This window comes from Onychostruthus taczanowskii, unplaced genomic scaffold, assembly GCF_017590055.1.
Source record: "Onychostruthus taczanowskii isolate IOZ18803 unplaced genomic scaffold, ASM1759005v1 scaffold10, whole genome shotgun sequence".
Taxonomy (NCBI): Eukaryota; Metazoa; Chordata; class Aves; order Passeriformes; family Passeridae; genus Onychostruthus; species Onychostruthus taczanowskii.
In genome coordinates, this window is record NW_024496526.1 from 5,993,226 (window position 1) to 6,015,377 (window position 22,152).

The window sequence follows — 22,152 nt, forward strand, 5'->3', positions numbered from 1 at the left end:
TCCAGAGCAGGTGGTGAAGCTCTGTACAAGGATGCTTAAATGAGCACTGATGTGTTCCTCTCAGATCTGACTGATGCCATGCCAGACAAGGGGGCTGAAAAGTAGCTGAGAGGCAGCGTTAGGGTGGTGGTATTACCTCTGAAATTAGCTGTGCCAGGGGCCTCCCCCTTCAGCATGTTCCTGCTGTTAAGGAAGCAAAATCTACATTCATTGTTGAAACTTTTTCAATATGGAAAGCCGATTTTTTAAAAAAAGAGATAAGTTATCAATTTTAAACAGAAATGTTCCTCTCAGCCTAGCAATAGCTACTCAGGAGTTTGAATTTGCAGCTGACAGGTTGGTAGATATAAGCAGCACTGGCTGCTGGTCAACTCTCCGGGAATGCCTTCAGTGAATACAGGTTTGGGAAATACCACTGGATGGCAATCTTGTGCCACAGAGGCTGTAACCACCTGTGATTTTTTTTTTTTTTTGGCTGCAAACGTAGATGTTTTTTAAAGATTTCCACTTCTTCCAAACACCATCATAGAGTTACTGCACGTAAGGCATTTAGTTTAATTTAGAGTTGCACAAGCATAGCTGGGATAAGAATATGAACCAGATGTTGAGAAGTGATATTTTGACTGTTAATTCAATCAATAAAGTTCTGAACAATTTATGAGACATGAATACAAGCAGCAAGAATAGAGGCTCTGGCCATGGAACAACAAGAGCACCCAGCATCAGTTCTTCTGTGTTGTTACAATCTACACTAAATTCTAATCACCCACCTTAATGCCTTGTTACAAGCCAGTGCTTTTACCCTTAAGACTGCTGTATTATACACAGCATTCTTTAAAGATACAAGAAATTTCTACTATGGCTGGCTTAAAACAAGAAGTTATCTTAGTTCTGAAAGTCAACATTTGAAGTCTTTGTTTTAAGGTTTCCAGTCTATGTATTTAAAATGTTTGGTGAGTGTTTCAATAATTTCTAATATATATTTCATAATATTTCAAATATTATGTTTTTATTTTGAAATATTTGGATAATGGTGCATTTTTTCACAAAGAATAATCATTCTGTAAAAGTCAACATTTTTTTCAGAAAGTATTTAGGTTTTTTGAAAAGGAATAAATTTTGGACTAAATCTATGTTGTTTAAAAGTGGTGATTATTCCAGTTCTCTAGTGGAATAGAATCCTATTCACAATAACTCTTTAGTAAAGATAACCCATTTGGTTTAATGTTCTCTATACTTGTTGTGTATCAATGGGGTGTATGGGAGAACACCAGGAAATTACTGCAAGTACGTTTCAACATCAGGGAAATGTCTTACTTAAATTTGTGCTTCTGCTCCTTTTCTTTTGGCACTGATGGTGACACCTCTTTCCCATTAAAACTTCAGTTCCCCAATCCCAGATTGCACAGTACTCTAAACATTATGAATATCTGACAATTTCAAAAACTCCTTCATTAAAGTCATCTTCTCTACCTTCACTTTCACCAAAACTATCACAAGAACTGGTAACCAATTTGAGCTGAGGTGTTTTCTATTTTGGGGCTGGTAGCATATCTCTGGTTTCAGCCAGGGAAGGAAGTGCTCAGTGTTTTATCACAGCCAACTCTTGTGATTTACTTGGCATAACTGGAAGAAGGAAACTATGTAAATATGGGCTAAAGCTTATTCTTGGGAAATGCACAGTTCCATGGACTTGAGATCTTTAATGTATATTTTTGGTTATTCCTTGCTGTCACTTCAGTTCTCTATTTGTAGTATGAGAATAATAACCCACAAATTCTGTGATGCTTGACGGAAGAGTTCCTTCCATGGGCTAAACATACTCAGAGGCAAACCTGTTAGGCTCAGTGTAAAAATGTTTCAGCACACCTTTCTTTCCCTCCCTGGTTTATAATTCTAAATTAAGAATTGACTGTAATGGCTGAATAACACAGCAACTTGAATATATTCAGAGAATAAGCTGGAAACTATTGTCTTCTTACATTTCTGCCCTTCTGTCTTTACACTTGATGCTGGGACTTAGAGCCTTCCCAGCAGACAGGATAGTCTGCAATTCCCCTATAAAGAACCTGTGTCTCACCCACTTTGGTGTATGTACCCTTGCCATGCACTGAACAGCTGGTAGTTAATTTAATTTTTAAAATCTATTTTGTGGCAATCCCTGCAGCTGTGTTCTTGTTTGTGGTTTCTATGTACTAGCTATTGTAGATATTGGTAGTTGAGAGGGTTGCTCTTCAGGAAAAGTTACAAGCTCTAGGTAGCTTAAATGGAGAACTGAGATCCAGGGAAACAAAGGGATTTGCCCAAGGTCACATGCAAGTTTTGTGGCAGTGTTAATCTACCTGATCTGATTATCTAAGGCGTGTAGGCACCAATGCATATTTAGGTGCATGTATCAGCCACAGGAATGCTAAACTGGAGAAGTCAGTTTGGGAAATTAAAGGGGCGAAAAAAATAAAAGCATGCTTGGCACTACTTGAAGACTTTGCAAGAAATTTCTACTTTCCCATTCTTTGAATACTTTGGAAAAACATAAACACTTGAGATCTGCATTTTAAAGTGTTGTTTCAAGCTGGAGTAGCATCTGTTAAATGCAGTTAAGAAACATCTGTTTTTCCATTCCTGGAACCCTTAGCTGAGGCAGCCGTTTTCCTGTCAGCTCTGCTGTGGAGCAAAATTGGTTCAATAGGTCATTCTGTTCTCTCCATTTCTGAGTTCTCAGTTTCCTATTAAAAAGATGGCCAACAGCATGAGTAAGCAGGAGGGGAAAGGAGATTCTGTGTAATGTGTGTATTGGCCTGTGAAAAAAAATCCATTTAGCTTCAGACTGAGTTAGATAACTGGTGAGAGCAGAGTTATTAAGCATTGCAATGAGCACCAGGGATTATGGGGAGCTGTAAGATTTATTAGCCCCCAAATAGTTTATCGTTCATCAGTGGAAATAACAATCTGATACAAATCTCACTGAAAACAAAACCACACTTCACACTGATGGTCACTAGGCTCTGGATCTGACCCTCCCTGATATTGCTGATAGATGGCCTGGTGGAAACTGGTCACCAGTACGCAATATATTGGTTGCAACTGTTGTTAACTCTGCTCTGAACAGCTCCAGACTGGATGCAGCAATTGGAGGGCCAGCAATGGTGGTATATAACCATCTTTTCAGCCATCACTCACTCCAGTGGAGTCAATCTGAGAACAGCTGGGAGGGAGAATCAGAGGAAGAGTTCAAATGCCTCCTGTAGAGAAGACCAAAAGCATATTGTGTAGGTTTAAGTTCTTACATTCCCAGCTCTCTGTGCTTTGACAGTGCCTTGGACAAACAAATACATTTTGGGAACTGCATATTTTTCCCTTAATTTTTAAGAATAGGATCAAGACTCATAAAGGCATTGAGCTGCTTATGCTCCCCCTGAAATAATCATGAATAACATTGAGATTGTGCACCATAATCTGATATTTAATAAGCAATGAAAACCTGTGTCATTCATTCAGTGGCATTAAAATTAGGTAACTGAGTTGGCAGAACCTTCTATATGTATCCTTACTGAAAAATGACAGCACCCCTGTTTTGAAAACAACTGGAAAAGGACATGTTGTGACCTTCTGTCATGAACACTTTGTTGACAAAAAAAAAAGCCAACAGGCCATTGGAGTCCTGTTTCTTATATGGATATAATTTGGCATCATTCACATTGCTTAAAAAGCAAAACTAATCCAGAGGAAGGGTTTCTTCTTTTTTTTCCTTAGATCTACCTTTCCCTTCCACTTTGTGAATTTAAAATACTGAGGAAGTGAGTCCTAATCGGAGGAAGAGTTTCCAAAACAGAATTGGAGATGCAGCACTTTCTGTGGTGGGGTCTTGCAAAGTGCTGATGGTATAAATTAACTGATGGGGGTCAGGAAACTTGTAAAAGGCAGATAGGGTGCAGGAAAGGAAAAGGGAGTTGAACAACTAGTGGGCAGTTGCAAGCAGCTTCCTGACTCTATTTACTGGGTGAAACATTTTGTTTCCTCCAGAGCAGCGTTGGACTTTGCTTTCGTCATTGCCAGTGTAAGTCAAATGCTGTTATTTGTGTCATGTCTGGCTTATATTGCCCAGCATTCACAGTCTGACACTGACGTGACCATTCCCTAGCTAGACTGGAGCTATCTAAATCAACATGGTGATATGGTCCTTCCAAACCCCAAGTAAACTACAGACAAATGTATGGTTTCATTAAATAAGATCTAGTCTGACTGCCATGAGAGACTATGCCATTTTACTTCATGAATGGCAAAAAAATAATGTGTATATGAAAAAGTGCTGTTGTCAATGTGCAGTTTGGAATGGAATGATGCAGGTTTCTGTGATGCCTGGGATTCTAGTCCATTTTCCTCAATGCTATCTTCATCTGCTTTCTTCAGTCTCATCTGATTTTTGTATTTGCCATATATGCACTTTTTTGTGCAAAAGGGGAGGCTCAGATTGAATATTAGAAATTTCTTCACTGAATGAGTTAAGTTGGAGCAGTTTGTCCAGGGAAGTGGTGGAGTCACCATCCCTGGAAGTGTTCAAAAAAGAGGTGGGCATGGCACCTTTTGATGTGGTTTAGTGGGCATGGCCATACTTGTTTGAAGGCTGCACTTGATGATCTTGGAGGCCTTTTCTAACCTTGACGATTCTTTATTTTGTAATTTGTCTGAACACAGTTACTGTTGTTGTCTGTTAGGAGCACCAATATCTGGAACTGCTGTGACTTACCAAATCACACTCAGCGGTGTGATTCAAACGACCAGCACCTGTTACAGAAAACTGCTGCATGATGTGAACACAAACGTGCTTCTGCACTGCTTGAGTTCCACCTTAGTCCCGCTTTTCCTCATGGATTCTCCCCCCTGGAGCTTTAAGTGGGAACGAGGGACATCTAGTGGCTCAACAGAACATGGCAAAAGATGTTCTGCCCGAAAGGCGCGTTGTTGTGCAAAGAAGACGGTTCAGTGAAAATCAAGCTCAAGACTCTCTCAGTAGTTGAAATGTAGTTTCAATATGTGTAATTCCTTTAGCTAAGAGTCAAATAATCTGTGATGAATTTTATTTTTGTGCTTCTATCTTCTTTGAAAAGGTGGGCTGGCTTTGAAACTTACACAGGTTAAATGTGTTCAGTACCTAATTTCAGGAGGACAGAACATCCTCTTGCACTAGGAGAAGCTGAGATACAGCATATGTGGATAAGAAATAGAAACAAATCATACAACACAGTTTTATATATTTTTTTGATCCCCTAAATGAACAGATTTATTTTATGCATGGCAATTCAGGATGTGATTAATTAGACTCGGTGATACCTAATAGCTTTCAATGACAAGAAATTAATGTGAAGAGCAGTTAAATGGATCTTTTTTCTTTCTCTGCAGTGTGTTTCCTATTTTAATATTTAAATAATGAGTTTCTTTAACAAGAAACCCACTCTGAGTCATGTTTTCCTCTCTCCCTTTTGTTCTTATCCTAACCAGTAACTGCTTGTCATCCCAATAGCTTTTATTATGAGAGATGAGGTGCACTAAAGAGAAGCAAAAATATCTGCATTGAATGATACACTTTTTTTTTTTTTTTTTTTTTGGTTCGTGAGCCCATTTGGGCTAGGTTTGCCATTCTGTCTTTTTCTAGTCTGTACTAAACTAAAAATCTGGATGAAGTCTGTTATGATGCTCAGACCAGGGCAGTGTTTGACCTTTCATCCTGCAATAACTAAAACTGAGAGACCAATGTCAGGTAGTCAAGGGTGTAATCTCTGAATGTGTCTTGTTCCCATCCTAACCCCACAAAAAACCCCAAATTCCATTGATGCAGACAGAGCTGGAGTATTTTGGCTGGGGCACATCACTAAAGAAGGCAGCTACATATAAAGAGGGGGGCTTCTCTGCAAATGAGAGCAAATCATTGCCAAATATTAAGACAGATAATCTTCAGAGAGCAACAGGAGGCATTCTGTCTCACCTGAAATGCTGATAAAACCTGGAAGCCATGGGAGTGAGAGTAGACTGAGAAAAGACGAATGACTTGTTATTTTGCAAACATGTGTAACTTGGGAACTTTTTTAAAAGAGTAAGGAGTGATGATAAAGAAAATACTTTGCTAACAAGAGGATTTTGTCTTCCCTTTCCCCTCTGAACAGATTAAACTAGAAACCTGTAGGCATTGGTGGTTAAACTAAGGAAATTGTGAATAAGTAAGCAAAGGCCTCTCCCAGCTCAGTTCCATGTGGCTCCTCTAAAGACCCTCTGCTAGGGGTCAGGGCGGGATTCTCAGTCTGTGTGTGTGCCATTAAAATGATATAGGAACAGTTATTTTAAAGCAGCTCAGATCGCATTGGAACACAGAAACTGAGTCCAGTGGTTTGGGCTGTTGTTGCTGGGGGATTGTTGTTGGTTATTGTTTCATCAAGATACATTGGAAGCAGGAACTTTATTAATGTCCTACAATTAATGAGTAGTGGAGAGAATATGGCAGCAGAATGATCTTATAATCATTAAGATTAATGAAAATATTTCTTTACAGTAGGGTATTAGCAGCCTTTATTTATGTGATTGAATCTGTAGGTTTTAAACTCCTGAAGTTTCAGGTGAACCAAGAGACACAAAGTTATGTTGTTGAGGTCCCATTTATCTCCAGATTTTTTTCAACAATAGTTCATTGTAGAGAGAAGTTGCCATGAAGAGAGCTTTGAAAGGTTTCTGTTTGGATCTCTAGAGAAGGCTGCATTTAGGATGTGAACATGGATATACCCTGTTGCTGGCAACATTCAAAATAATATTAGGAACATGTGAGCTGGAGTTGGTTTAGCTGGCAAGTAATTCTTTCTATTTCAGAAACTTCTGAGAAAGAATGGCAAAGCCAAGGTACACCTGACAATATATAGGAACTATCCTGATGCAAGTGTGGTCAATGACCAGGATGAAGAAAAAGAAACAGACTGGCTTTTTAATGAATATTAAATGCAAACTTCTTAAATCTCTACTTACCTTTACCACTGTGAGACTCTGGTTACCACATTACCACTTTACCGATTAGTAGGGCAGTGCAAAATGAACCTAGAGTTACATGAGTTCTAGAATGAATAATTTTCCTTGTGAAAAAATCTAGGAAAAATTAACAGTCCTGTACTGACCACAGATGAAGTGAAAAGAGCATGTTTTGGGGAAAGGTTGCAGTATGCCTTAGACAGATTTTGAGCAGAAAAGGTAAATGGGAGAGCTGAGACTCAGCACCTGACATCCTCCACACTTCAGTCTGTTACAGTGCTGGAAATCAGCCTAGCATTCCTCTGTTCTTACTTCTGTTGATGCTGGAGTGCCAACAGCAAAAAAACTGTGACTGCTCCACTCAGCCTTCCACTCCCACTGCCCTGGTGCTTTGCCCCTGGCCCTGTGCAGGCATGGGTACATATTTACTGACTAATACAGGCACACAGAAATTTCCATTGACTAATCTTCCTCTGGCAGGGTGAGTCATCATAAAAGGAAAGGTTGTTTCTGCTTGTTCTTTGTTCAGATTGAATCCAGTCAGAGTTCCAAAAAGGCCAGGCCAGTACCTTCAACACCTATGACCATATCTGCTCTCCCACGGTAACGGAGGGAAGCTTTGAGAGATATCTTAGCTTCAAGATTTCTGAAGGGAAAGATCTTCCTTGGAAACTACATTGAAAAGAGCTGGCAAAGTTCCTGGTAAGAACTTAGCCTTTTCTCCATCTGTCAAAACAAGGCATAATCCTTCCCTGCTTCACAACAGTCTTGGGAGAAATCATCATTAACATGTTTAAATCACTAAAAATGATTTCCTATTATAAACCACCTAGGCTTCAGTTCTTATCAACACAAACTGATCTCACCCTTCTTAAAGATCTTCTCCCTCTTTTCACACATCTGTATTCTTCTTTGCATTCTGCTATTGCAAAGTGCCATTGCTGCTAGCATTGCTTTTATACACCTGAGAGCAGTTTTAACTATCACACTGTATTTTCCTGAACAACTAAATAATCAGCAAAAGAAAATAATTCTTCTTCAATTTCTGTTTTCCTTTTTATCAGTATTGAAAAATGCTTTCTACCTCACATTGCTGACTACTAAAATTTCCTCATCATTGCTCCAACTCCTTGGTATTGTTATGAAGAAGAATATCTGCATATAAAGCATTTTTTAGTCCAGCAGTCTTTAAGAGAATTAACTGTGATTGAAACTGGAGTTCTCTATAAACAGTGCCCTGTATAAATATTATGTGTTGCCTATGCTTGCCTGCTGCAAGGTCTGTAGTTCTTTCTTCAAAAAGACAGCTTTCTCTGGAACAGAACAGCAGCAGACCAAAAGATCAGCACTGTTTTACATGTGAAATGCACTATCCAACTGGAATTGCACAGAGAGCCAAGAGAGCAAAATGCTCTGGAAGCTCCTGCAATCAACTTCATGCCAGAACTGGCAAGATATTTTTAGCTATGACACACTCTTGAAGATTTATTTAGGGTTGTAAGAGGTATACCCAAATCTGGGGGTGGTGACCACTTCAGTTATGGTCCTGCCTTGTCATCATCCAAGTTCTCCCACACATGACCTTGCCTGACCTGTGAAGCAGTCTTTGCTTTTCTCCCTCACTGCCATGATTCCTTTTACTCCTGCTCATCAGTGTCTCTCCTACTATGAATGTAAAATCTTGGCTTTTCCTCATTTCTCCATGGTATAAATCCCTTCCACCTCTTTCCCAAGCCCAGAACTTATTCCCTATCCAGGTTTTCTACCAGATGCTGTATGTTAGCATAAGGAAACCTCCTAGCCTTATATATGTACATGAGAGAGGAACATGAGTTACACTTCATATGGACTTGACAATGAGGGTGGTCAAAGCCTTAAACAGGATGCCCAGGGAGACTGGAGATATTCACACCTAGACCAGGCAAAGTGCTAAGCAACCTGACCTAACTTTGAAGCTCTGTTTTTAGCAGGTAAAGGATGAGGTTATCTCCAGTGATTCCTTTTAATCAAAATTATTTCATCATTCCAATTAAATCTTGAAGAAAAAGAGGAAGAAGGAGAACACAGAAGAATCTAAGAAAATTATGGTTTTCTGGCAAGAAGCAAAAGGAATACAACAAAACAAACTGCTGTGCAAAGTTATCCTGCTTTTCATGCTCACACTGAAGTAACTCAAGATGCAATCAGAGAGATGCTAAAATCTGCAGAGAACCAAGAGAATGAACACCAACGTGTCTGTGGTTAACTAAGGCTTGCTTCATCTGTTTGACCTCAAAGCCTGGTTAGAAATGTGTGTGTTGTCTTTAGAACATTCTCCTCTGAAATATTCCAAAGCACCATCTGTTTTATTTGCAGCAGATTCAGAGTAGGAGCATGATGCAGGCAGTAGCCACCTCCTCAGAGCTTGGGCTGAGCAGTGACCCAGGTGCTGCAGCCAGATGTTCACTGGACATTGACCCCCTTGGGGCTGCAGAGGAGCAGGAGCACACCAGAGGTGTGCCCCCTTCATGGCAAGCAGCAGTTCCAGCTCCCTCATCTTAGGAACACTTCAAAAGGATGGTTTGCAAGTCCAGTGTGTGAATACATTAAATGTCCAAATCAAATCCAGAGCTGTGACAAGTCTTTGCTCTTTTAGGAAATCTCAAATCCAGGTGATCACCTCTATTGGTTTCACAGTACTAGTAAAAATCAAGGTGAGAGCAGAGAAACAAAAATATACATGTAAACTCTATCACAGTTTTTTTAGAAGGACTTCCCAAATTGTACAAAAATTAATGCACCAGTGATCTTAAATCACACTCCTCCAACTCATCAACAATTTGAGAAGTCATTGCCCTCAGATCCTTCATTCCAGAGTACAAGTACTTTAAAAGTCCCCAGAATCTTTATGAAGAAAATGGTTCTGTGCTCTGGTTTATTTTGCTACTGCTGCTGATTTATTTGGGAGATGCATCACCAGTGGATAAATGAGCATTGATAATACCAGCGTCTGTTTAATAAATAATATATTATAAAGTATTGTTCTTCCCTTATCCTCTTAAATAGAACAAGTTCCTGAAATTGAAAGTCCACTAACAAAAGGTACAAATAGAACAAGAAATCTGGCAGCAAAATATTTCTTCTTTAACAATAGAGCTGCAAGACCAACACCCTTTTGTGCAGCTCAGTAGAAGAGTACTGACAAATACTCTTCCATAAAATGCCTGATAAACTGATTTAATATGATAAGGGTCCTCCAAATCCCAGCCATTAAACTAAAAGCCAACAGGAGCTTGAAAATTATGATAAACTATAATATATCGCTCATGGGTGGCCTTAATGTTGAGTCTGGGATGAGTTGCATGAACAAAAATCACTGGAAAAATTTTAATACAAAAGAAGAAACTTGAAAGGCAAGCACAATGACCACCATAACAGAGAATGTAGCAATTCCTAACACAGCATTAAAATGTTGCTTGCTTGAAATCTGGGCTAAATTTTCCTATGAGTGTGTTTTATGGGATTATAACAGAAACAAAATTATCCTGACAACTTGAAAGAAAAAAGAGTGGCTTAGTAGACAAATTGATAAAGCTGAAAAGGACACAGAAGCTTCCAGGCATGCAATGCTGCTTCAGATCTGAAATAAAGCCTGAAAACTTCAAAGCTAAATCCAGTTAAAGAACAATTGTGCTGAGTTAGGACATATGCTTTGCTTCAAATGTTTATTAATTTATTTTTTAAAAGCTGTAAACAATGACCTGGTAAATAAATTTATAGCAATATATCCTTGCAAATGGATTATTTCTGAAGCAGACTTGCAATTAGAAAAGGATCTAAGGAGTAAAACCTAACCCTGCAAATCTGCACAAAATCACATTGACTTCCCATAAGATTTAAAAACCTGTTTGCTTACATTGCTTTAGAAAATATTAACTGGATTCCTTAATCACTTAGATGCTTTCAAAGATTTTACTTTTGCTGAACAAGTCAGGATACTGGCAGGGAGTGGATACACGTGGGTCCCTGTTGCTTACACAGCCCCAGCTGTGGCTGCAGACCCAGCTGTGTTGGGCCTGGGTGTATTTGCCTCGACAGAGCTGGCAACAAGCTCAAAGCTTGAGCTCTGACACGGGCAGCAGCAAGCATTGCTCTGAGGAGGCTCAGTTGTAATAGGTCTCTTAGGCTAGTCCTACTAATGATGAAAACATAGTTTTCTAACTTTGTAATTTTTATTTATTTAAACTTTTCACTGGAAAAGGTAGGAAAGATGAATTAGAAAAGTAATTTTCTTTCACTGGCCATTCAGGATTTTTAAGCTGTTACTTTTTAAATTATCTACAATAGTTTCCTTGTTTTTAGAATGAGTGCATGATATCATATCCTGAGCCCTTCCCTTTTCTTGTAACTTTCTGAGGCACTAGGAGGAGTCCAGCTACAGTCATCCTGTGGATTGGCCTGTAAAACTGCAGTGGAGCTCCTTCTGCCACCTCCTGCCTGCCTGATTGATACTCCTTAAGAAACTGCTGCTCTAGGACGAAGGATCCTTTAAGCACAGTGAGTATCAGCTGAGAAAGCAACCAATTTATCCAGCTTGTAAAGTTGCATCAGAGAGCAATCATTGCTCTGTGTATTTACATTTATGTGCAGTTTGGGACACAAAAGTAACAGGAAAACTTGCTGACAGTATTTGACACTGAAGTGGAGAAGGGAGTTCCCTGGCCCAGCTGGGGTGAGAAAAGGAACAGCAGCGACATGGGAGGCTCTCAGGGTGCAGAGATCGGATTAAGGTGTGGGCTAGGTGTAGAAAAGCTACTTGTATTGTGCCAGGCAACATACCTATTTTTTATGGACAGAGAGACAGGAAAAAACCAGCTGCTAAAATGTATGTACAAGTAGCTGTGCCCAAGCACATGGTATTGTATTAATGCTGGATGATAAGCACCTCTTGTTTATTCTTAATCTGGTTTCATATAAGGAATGTAGTAGTACTAATTAGTAATAAGCAAAATAAAAGCAGAATAAAAGAAATAGTTGTCTTCAGTAATCTTCACTCATCCCTAAAGCATGCAGGCCAAGTACACATTCACAGTGAGTCATTGACTCTTTTTAGTATAACTATAACCTGTGGTGGTGTTACTGCTGCCTTTTTCCATCTTGGTCTGTAGCTCTGAAATGCAGAGCTAAAGGCTCTGCTACCATTGGTGGAGAGACTAAGGTTTTGTCTAGATGTCTCTGGTGTGATAATTTAGTAGAAACTAGTTAAATATATAAATAATAAATTTATTATTGTGATTTATTATTATATTTAACATACGTATGAGTAAGGTAGTATGATCCATGTTTCACAGCGTAAAAACTGTTATAATGAAAGTAAATAAATGATGTGCATTTATAGCTACCGAATGAACTTGCAGAACTTTTTATTAACCAAGAAAGCTGCTTTTAAAAGAATAGAGCATCTGAATTTTCCTGTGTCTGTTGTTCTCATAGAAGACCAAGCCCTAACTTCATTTCGAGGTTGTGAAGGACTTATGACCATGATTTACATAAAGGCCTCGATCTAGGATTAGATGAAACCAACAGAAAGCAGAAATGATATTTCTGTGAAAGCTTAAGATAACAATAACTGTCTTCAAAAAAGTCCTTGGTGATGTGAGCACCTATTCAGGAAAGGCGTAACCTCTGCATGTGTCATTGATGACATTACTTTGTGTTTTTACTTTGCTCACTGGTTTTGATGAGCTCCTTCACGGGGTCACAGCGCAGTGTTAGTAAAAAGCATTGCTTTTTGTTGTCTGCTAAACTGCACTGTGAGGAAAAACTCTTTGGTTAAAAAATTGCTGATGTAGTTAGTTTTATGATAGAGCAAATCTGACATTTTCCATAACATGGCTATGATAAGAGTAGCAGGAGGATAAAGATGTGCTGTGTGCTGCTCAGCCTCATTAGCATGGAGATTGCTGTACCGGAGATGACCATCAGAACACTTCCTCCAGGCTTCTGCCTCCTGCAGTGACCTGATCCAGCTCAGTCCAGAGAGATCAGCTGTCAAACAGACTTCGCAGGTGATGTTTTTACATGCCTACCAATTAGTACTTTTACACGTTTACCAGTTAATAAATGTTTGTGCCATGCAATGTGAGGGGTTTGTAACTCTTTCATTTAATAGAATATCACAGTGGATGTTTTGTTTCCATACGAATGTTTGTTTCTTGAATTCACTGAAAACTTGGTTCCAACAAAGTTGTGTGGCCATGAGTTGAGTAAAAATTATATTTTAGAAAAACATTATTTCCTTTCTCTGAATTTAAATCACTGCCATTCACTTCCATTAGATGTAAACTTGCTTACACATCATTGAAAAAACTCAGTATTTCAGTTGTGTGATCTACTGAAGAATAATTATATATTTTTATTCCTACTTAGAGTTTGGTCTGTCTAGTTTGTGGCAATGATTTTTTTTTCCAACTTATAAACTTATTTCAAGGGCTTGACTCACAGCTTTAGAATTCTAGAATATGTGATGTAGGTTGGCCACTTGCCCTAGATGAAACCATGCTGAATATCTCAAATCTCCTCCCTGACCCACATGTCCTTTCCTGATTTCTTACACCTGGGTATTGAGAGCTCTTGCTCTATGGAAAATGTCTAAGCCTGCCAGCTCTGTTTTGTTCCTTTTTCTCTGAGGAGAGTTTATTGGGGGCTCCTTTTGCTAACTCCTTGAAGAGCTGGAATTTTTTTTTTCCTTTACTAGAGTTCAAGGGCCTGACTTTACTCTTCACCTAACCCATATCCCTGGGGACTGCAAACTCCACTAGTGTGTGATCATGGCAGCCCAGGCTGCTGCCAATATTGAGCTCACCAATTAGCTCACTTGTGTTGCTGACCAACAGGTCCAGTAGTTAATTATTTTGTTGTCATGCTTTAGAGATCCAAAGAAAATAATGAGTCAAATGAAAGAGATGTGTATTTTCCTTTACAGAAACTATCTGATTCTGCTCTTGTATCCTGTTTATATATGTCTTCAAAAATAAATTTTCCGGCACCTTGCATTCAAGAAATGTTAGGTACATAGCAAATGTTTAATTAAGTAATCCCACACAGCACTTGTGAGGCAGGCTCCTTCATTTTACAGGTGAGACAGAGGGTGACAGTAAATTAAGTGACTTGCTTAATATCACACAGTGAGTCAGTGCTAATGCTGAAAATAGACTTTGTCTTCTGGTTCTTTTCCCTGTGTTTTAATCATCAAAGTAGACTTAACTCTAAAGTTGAACAAACTCCTTAGTCTATGAAAATAATTGTTCTAAATTTCATGTTGCAGTTAGTATGTCTTAATCACCTAAACAATACTGAAATATTTACAAAAGTTTTCCGTGCTTAGGACCCTTTTGTCTTTCTTGTTCAGGTTTTGCTTCAGGTTATCAGCTCAATATGTTTTGTTTACAGTGATCCTGAACTTCAAAAACATAATCAAGCAGACCTCCACAAAAAAAAAAAAAAAAAAAAAAAAAAAAAAAAAAAAAGGAATGCACTTTAAAAATGCACTTAAACTCAGAGCAATCTCCTTGAGTCAATGTTACTTTTTTCATACTCTCATGAGTTTAGGGCTGTTCCACTTAATAATACCCATAGCTTTAATTAATGGAGCACGCTGGAGTTACTGGCCCACAGAAAGCGAAAGATAGACTGCTGGTTATGCTGTCATGACTAAATGAAAATGTATCCTGAAGCAAAAAAGAGCAAGAGCATGTTAAGAAATATGTGCTTAGAAGTGTAGTACTGAACTACATGCTGGGTCATCTCTGAATAAACTGGGAGAGAAAGAGATGCCATCCTTGCAGACCTGTTTAAGTGAACAGTACCCGTGTTCAGGCTAATGAAATGCTCCAGCAGCTTTAGAGCTTTCCTGAGCACAGTCCACAGATTTGTTTATACTGATAGGACATATATAAATTTTTCCAATCCTTGCCATGTTACCTGTTTAATAGTGTTCTTCAGTATAGGATAGAATAAACGGCCCAGAAAATATGTACATAGGTATAAGACTTAAAGAGGATCAGGAAAGAGGAATGAGGGAATAATATTACTGTGGCTTGCTCCCTATTAAAGCTGAGTACAGACATAGCTGTCTGTTACACAGCCTTATACAATACTTTGTATCATACAATATTTTTAGTGTGGGTGAGACAAGCAGCAAAGGCTGTGGTCAGCTCCAAGATTTTTGTAAAGACTTTTGCCACATGTAATGAATTTACATTTTACATTGTGATGTAGAAAGCTGTACAACTTAATTGAAATTTAATAACAAAATACCTCAAAAATTCAACTGCTTCATTGCTGAATGCAAATAAAGCTTCTTGGTGGCAGAATCAGTCAGTAAGCATTGGCATGCTATATTTATAGAAACAACTCTGAAGTAATTTAACCTGCTGTACTTGTAAAGAAGATTGTCACATCTTGCCTACTGAATTACAGGCTAGACAGAATGTTTCAGGTAAGATGACAAGGAGAGATGTTCCAGGACATTCTGCTTCCTCTTTGAGGTCAATACATCCAGTTTACCACATAGTTTTCCTTTGGGTTTTATCTTCTTCTTAAAATGAGCATATTTTGCACTTTGCCACTTGGACTGTGTGATCAGTGATTTGCAAGACAGCGCTGTGTCTGTGTACCACTGTCAGGGACAGAGATGCTGCCTTTCAAAGGCTTTTTGAAAAGCAGGCCGGAATTGTTCAGTACAAATTGGGTAAAGACAGTTTTGTGACTTTTATAGACTTTGAAACCAAACCCAAGAAAGCAATGCAAATAACTGACTTTTTTTGGTAGCTCTTCATTTATGTCTCCTTTTATCTGTAGGTCCTATTATTAACCTGTTAAGTGAAATGGTAATAGTGTTTGAGAAGTTGAAAACTTTAATCAAACATTAGACAATATTTTTAAGAATCAGGGTTCAAAATAAAATGCCCAGGTGTTCTCTTCCTGATTGGGAATAGGGAAAAAGTCTGGTCTGTGTGTCTGACCAAAACTAGCCAAACCAGTAGAAATTAAATACATGAACATTCAGTTCATGGGTAGAGATTCATTTTCATTAACAATTCATCTAATAAGTATGAAGAATGAGTCAGCTTGAGAAAAGCAGAAATTACTTGTGGACAATGTGAATGAGAATGGGGGATGCATAATACATTATCACGTTTGAGAGGAGTTCTGACGAAATAGGGGCCTTGAATTTTGGATGCAGAGAGTCATACTTGCTTAATCTGTTACTGAAGAGAATAGACACAAGCCAGCTTCAATGATTAAGTAGATACGGTGCTTTTTTACATAATTAACATTATTTAAGTTCTTACTTTCAGAGAAGACCTCACTGTGTCCTGCCTATCTTAAGTACTTGGATTATTGGTCACTGGTTCCTGGCAGGTCTATTGCAGCCTTGTTCTGTTGATTCAGCGCAGAAAGAAAACATTTTAAGGATGTCAGTTCTTCAAGTAGTGGGGATTATGGGCATGGGAACAGTACGTGTTTGTGAAAGGTATAGGCTGTCAGACTTCATTGCCCATGATGGCAAGAGGGAAACTGAGGTACAGCCACAGAGAGGCTCTGAAGAGTTGATATAGTTAATATAGTTAATGTGTTATTATTTAGATTTGATTCACAGAATTGAGAAAGCATTTGTGGTAATATGGTGCTTAGACATAAGAGCCAGAAAATGAAAGGGAAAAGAAAGTGAAAACAAATGCCTAATGAGGGAGTTGGCCAGTTTATTTTCCAAGCTCTTTCACAGGCCAAAGCACAGTGAAAGGGGCAAAGCTAGCTAATATAATTTAAGAAAAAAATCCAATATGAGTTATCTTAAACTCTATTAATTATAAAATATGCCATTAGCAATGCAGACAAAGTAGATTTTTTCTAACATTCCTTATTATGTGTTAACATGTTACCATAAAGGTCCAAGAACCTTGGATCACACAACTTGCACAATACCCTGTTTCTTGCTGGAACTAGGTACAGCGAGACAAGTACAAGCCGAACTTGTAAATATGCAGAAAACCTTCTGTGTTCAATAAAACAGGTGGTTTCTGCTGAAACTAGTTTTGCTTGAGGACTAATTTGTAGTTCCAAGTGTCTTTCAGTGCTGACAGCTGAAGAAGGTAGCTTGGGGCCAGATTGTAATAATGTTCACTCCTTGATCTAATGGGCGGATGTGTTTAATTAACCTTTGTTTCTGCAGAAGCAGATATTCTGGCAAGCTGTAGGAATGCTAAAGAAGGGAAATCTAAACTGCAATGAACCTAGGCATTTTCTATATATCTAGTACTTGATAAAGAATGTTAATGTAGGTAAATACCGTTTCCTAGGAGATAGATATGTATAAGCAATTTCTGTAAGAAATTTAACATGGATCCCCCTGTAGGACTACCCCTCATTAATTTCACAATTTCCAGCTATGATCCCGTGCCCTTGGGACACTTGTCTCTTGTGTCTGGCACAGTTCTTCAATAGGTGGTCACAAAAGCACATATTTAAAGTGAAAATATTCTGCTTAGTATCTCTTGGATGGAGTTAGACCTGACGGTTGCTTGTTCCATGTCCTCCAGTGACTTTTCCAGATACCAGAGCTTGGACTGACCCTTCCCAGAGCTTCCTGTAAAGTGCAGATCTTAAGGTTTATAGCTAATTCTTCAGAAGGCTTATGGCAAGTCTAATGCAAAGCAGATATCCTTTGCATTAAATTGCTGAAGGCACTGTTTTTTGCTTGAAAAACTAAAGCACTGTAGATTACAATCATACAAGCACAGCAAACTCCCTAGCCACAATGTCCCTAATCTTACACTAAAAAATCACCAGCTTTGTATGAGTATTTGGAAAGAATGCAAATCAGAGCTTATTGTCTCTGACCTTCATCAGTTCTGCTGCCACAATAGCATCATTGTTTCCTATCTCCTCCCCTTAATAAGCAACACCCTCCATTCCTCTCACTTCCTTTCCATCCTAAATCTTTCCATCTGAGAGGCTTTTTAAAGCTCTGCTCTGTCATCTGGTTTTGCTACTACTGTGATCTAAATGCCAAGCATCTTCAGTCCGTCTTAGTCAGCCAAGTCTCTGTGTTCACTTAAAAGGCATCTTATGAGCTTTAGTGTTGGAAATTCCTTCTACTTCTGTAGTCCAACAAACAAGGTATATTCCAGCTGAAAGAAACATTTATGTTGCAGCACTATTCTTACTAAAACTGTGCTGCAGCAACACAGTATTAACCACAATCATAAAGTGCTTTTCCCACCTCAGCACTGTGACACAACTCTTTCCTTCATAATACTGTGCAAAAATCTCTACATTGTCACAGTACATAAGGACGAGTGCTAAGGGTGCAGTTAAATTACTAATTTACTAATCCCATGCTTTATCCACTGGGTTTCTGTTCCAGAATGAAGTGTTGTGACAACAAATGAGGTAACCAAGGAAAAACCAAACTGGCTACAACTGTCAGGATTATGAGTTCAATATAATTCTTCAGCCTGTTCACACTGGTCTCTGTTTGTTTCTAGTAAGGACTGATGACTTCAAAAGCCACAAACTGTGTGTGAAGTTCTTGGGTGATGACAATTTCCATTGTAATGTTGCCCAGTGTCTGAGACTATCCTGGTAGGACTGAGAACCCTGCTTGTGAGCAGTCCTATTGCAAAGAGAAGGTTTGCACTAAGACTGAGGATGGAGTAAGAGTCTTTATGTCTAGATATAAAGAGTGATCTCCAAAAGCTCTTAACACTGAGCATGGTCAGTGGATGCAGTCAGGCTGACGTAGATGAATTTTGGAGATTCTTGACCAGTATGGTTCAAAATGCAGCCCTGTGGCCCAATCTGGTCTGCAGGATCTTCTGTCTTGTTTGAAACACCTCTTCTATGGAAATTCCAACTAGCAAGCTGCTGCCTCTCCCAAAGAGAAGGAAAGGAGTGAGGATTATTCTCAGGATGAGCTGCTGCCTCTTCCCAAAGAGAAGGAATTGTGGGAAAGGATAGCACCCTAATACAGAGAAGTTGTTGCTGCGATTCTGTCTGAATAATTTTGAGTGCTTGGACATGCAACAGAAACACTCCTAGATAGCCTGCTGCCTTATCTCTTTGCTGAGCAGGTAAGAACAGCAGCACTTCTCCACCACTACTGTTCTCATTTGCTACTTGTTGGGGAGTGGGGAGGAGGGATGGGACACAGAGTAGGGAGCAAGGGACAGTAATTTTCTCCTGCAGCCTGTCATTCCACCCAGCCTTCCCCTCAAGCCTGATTTACTGCCCAAGTATGACAGTGTGAATGGTAGGAGGTATGAAATCACAGTCCCGAACTGCTATTCATTGTCATCTCAGTCAAGCTAGCAGGGTACCGCTCCAGATTTTGATCAATGGCAGTTAATTATTTTTCCTCTTTGGAAGTGATATACACTTCTTTCTTTTGTTAGCATGTCTGATAATGGCAGGGGATTTTTCTGAAGGTAATCTTGGAACAAAACAGCAGCTCCAGGCACTCTGTAAGAAGCCAGATACAAGGGAAGGGTGGAGAAAAGTTGCTATTTGATAATAAGAATAATCTACAAGAAAGTTTCCTTATCTCTCTTCAATGCTTGTTTTTCAGAAAGTAACTGTGATGAAAAGGCAGCAACTATTCTTCTCTGAATGTAAAATCTTTTCTGATAAGATTTCTGGAAGAACTTGCATTCAAAGCTATCTTCATTCAAATCCTTCCTAAGATGCATTTCTTCCATAACGTGTTTCTATGCTAATCCACTAGGCGTTGCTATTTACATCTTTAAAAGAAACACAGGACTTAATCTGGACCAATTGTAGAGTAAGAATGACTAAGTGCATGCACGTCCCATAGGAAAACATAGTCTCTGGAAAGAATCTATTGCCTCCTGGCAGTAGTTTTTTATATTGTGGTTTTATTACTTATTGTTGATTATAATCTCCACAAGGAAGGGGCATTTGTCTTTAAGCATCATTTATGCCTTTTACGGCAACATTTATGTCTGTAACTTTCTGTAAGAATATTCTGAGTTGGAAGGGACCCATAAGGATCACAGAGTCCAACTTTTAAGTGAATGGCCCATATGGAGATCAAATCCATGATCTTGTTATCCATGATCTTGTTACCATACTCTGACCAGCTGTGCTAAAAGAAAAGATCAAGAAGGAAACAAGAAGTAATTTTACAATACAAATTAGTTCCATCTTGAATAGCTGTCAAATTTTTCTCTGCCATCCCAGTGTATATCCAGATTTGGTGCTAAAGTCACTGGAATGGAATATGGTCATAACTCTTGAAACAGAGAGGACTGAATGGGAGAGGAGACCAGTAATACTGCAGCTAATAGATTCTTTCCCAGTATCTCAGACTATGCAGACATTAAATAAGGCTTAGTCAGCAGGACAAGGTGAGTCTGTGCTGCCTCGTGTTGTAGGCTGCTAATATAGCTCAGAAGTGCACATCTGCTATGTAACAGTGAAAAAAGGTTCCCAAACCAGGCACTATTCTAGTGAGGTCACAACATCTTGAAATTACATTTGGTCACATATTTAGGCTAGTATTTATTTGGGGTTGCATTAAATTCTTGCTCTAGCAGAACAGTAGCATTTTTTTCAGTGAAAATTTTGGGAAACTTCTGTGATTTACTCTGTGAAAAATTACATGGAGAGACTATTTCCTCTGAGTCATCGCTAGGAAAAATCCATTATTACAGAGGTGAAACATGTAATTGTGATAGCTAGAATTGAAAGAAAATAACTACAACTGTAGGTATTTTGAACATACTCAATTTTTTTGTAGGTATATTGAACATACCCAAATCAGTTGATACAGCATATTTCAAACCCAAAGGTGTCAAAACTATTGCTTTCCAAAATTGTAATTATTATATATGTCCAAAATTTTACATTGCTATAATAATTATCATAATAAAGTTTATCATAATAAAGATTGGTCCTTCACAACCCAAATACTCACTACTAGATAAAACATGGTGGTTATTTATACAGCAGAGAAGAAAGAAATAAGATTACTGCATCCACCAGAAATGTATGGACCTTCTATTTTTTAGCAGCATGTGGATATCTGCTCTGTATTCTGGCAAGGAAGCCCTGACAGAAGTGGCATAGGATGTTGTAGAGTTAGCAAGCTTGGAGCCAGGAAGGAAGGCAATATTTCCTGACACTCGTTAGCAATCTCAGAGGAAGGACAGCATCCTGCCTAGTCATGCTAAATCAGCTAAAGAGGCCCTACTAACACAGCAAATCCCTTACCCACCCTTGCTGAAGCAGAAGGATATTCAGATTTGGTTAGGAAAAAGAAGCCATGATTTTGGATGTGACTGTGCAAAGTACCCATTAAACTTTACTCTCCTACACTGTGACTTTTTAAGTTGCTCAAGGGAGCTATGAAATGAACAACCTGAGGGCTTACCTGTCTTTGGTTTGTCTCCCTTTCTCAAGCTTTAACAAGCACACTTGGTCAGTTTTCCCCTTTTTGTGCTGTGCCTTGGCTTAAATATTTATGCCATGTCCCATTCAAATTCTCAGCAGAGAACTTTCATTCTTTCAGCAGCACAGCTACTACAGGCCATCTGATAATTTGTGAAATTCAAAGGTGATATTAGGTGATTATATCTAAAATCTCAGACTATGTTTTATTGCTATTACCATTTATCAAGGACTTTCAAGCTAGTTCTGATATTTTGTCCCTTTGAGTTTGATTGTTACACGCTCAACTGTTGTCTTCTTACCTAAACTATCTCTCTTAAAAGTTTCTTTGTCCACATTATTTCTGGTTGGATTTGAATCAGCAAAGCAGAACATTTCCTGTCCTTGGTGGGATGAACCCACACTGGATATGAGGAGACTGTGTCAGCACTAACAGGATGCAGAGCAGGAAACACTGCATTTTATTAACAGGAACTAGAATAAGAGTGGCAAAGTTCTGGCACAATTAGAATGAAATGGAGCAAGAGCTGGAACTAGAACTTTTTTTATATAACTAAAATAAGGCTGCCAGCAGACTGGTTTGGTAGGTTTGGAAAACATCAGAAGCATATGAGAAAAAGGTTCAGCTCAAAACCTAGGGTTTGAATGAGAGCTCTGGCTGCCCAAATAACTGGAGCTATGTCTCTGGCAGGC

General features: G+C 38.8%; 1 protein-coding gene across 1 annotated transcript in view; it reads left to right on the forward strand.

The window, feature by feature from the left end:
* The first annotated feature begins 11,453 nt into the window (after positions 1-11,453).
* Positions 11,454-22,152, forward strand: part of RALB (RAS like proto-oncogene B) — a 44,390-nt gene continuing 33,691 nt past the window's right edge. Inside the window, exon 1 of the mRNA XM_041406008.1 lies at positions 11,454-11,544. The gene's annotated coding sequence lies outside the window, so the exon portion shown is untranslated. The remainder of the gene's footprint in view (positions 11,545-22,152) is intronic.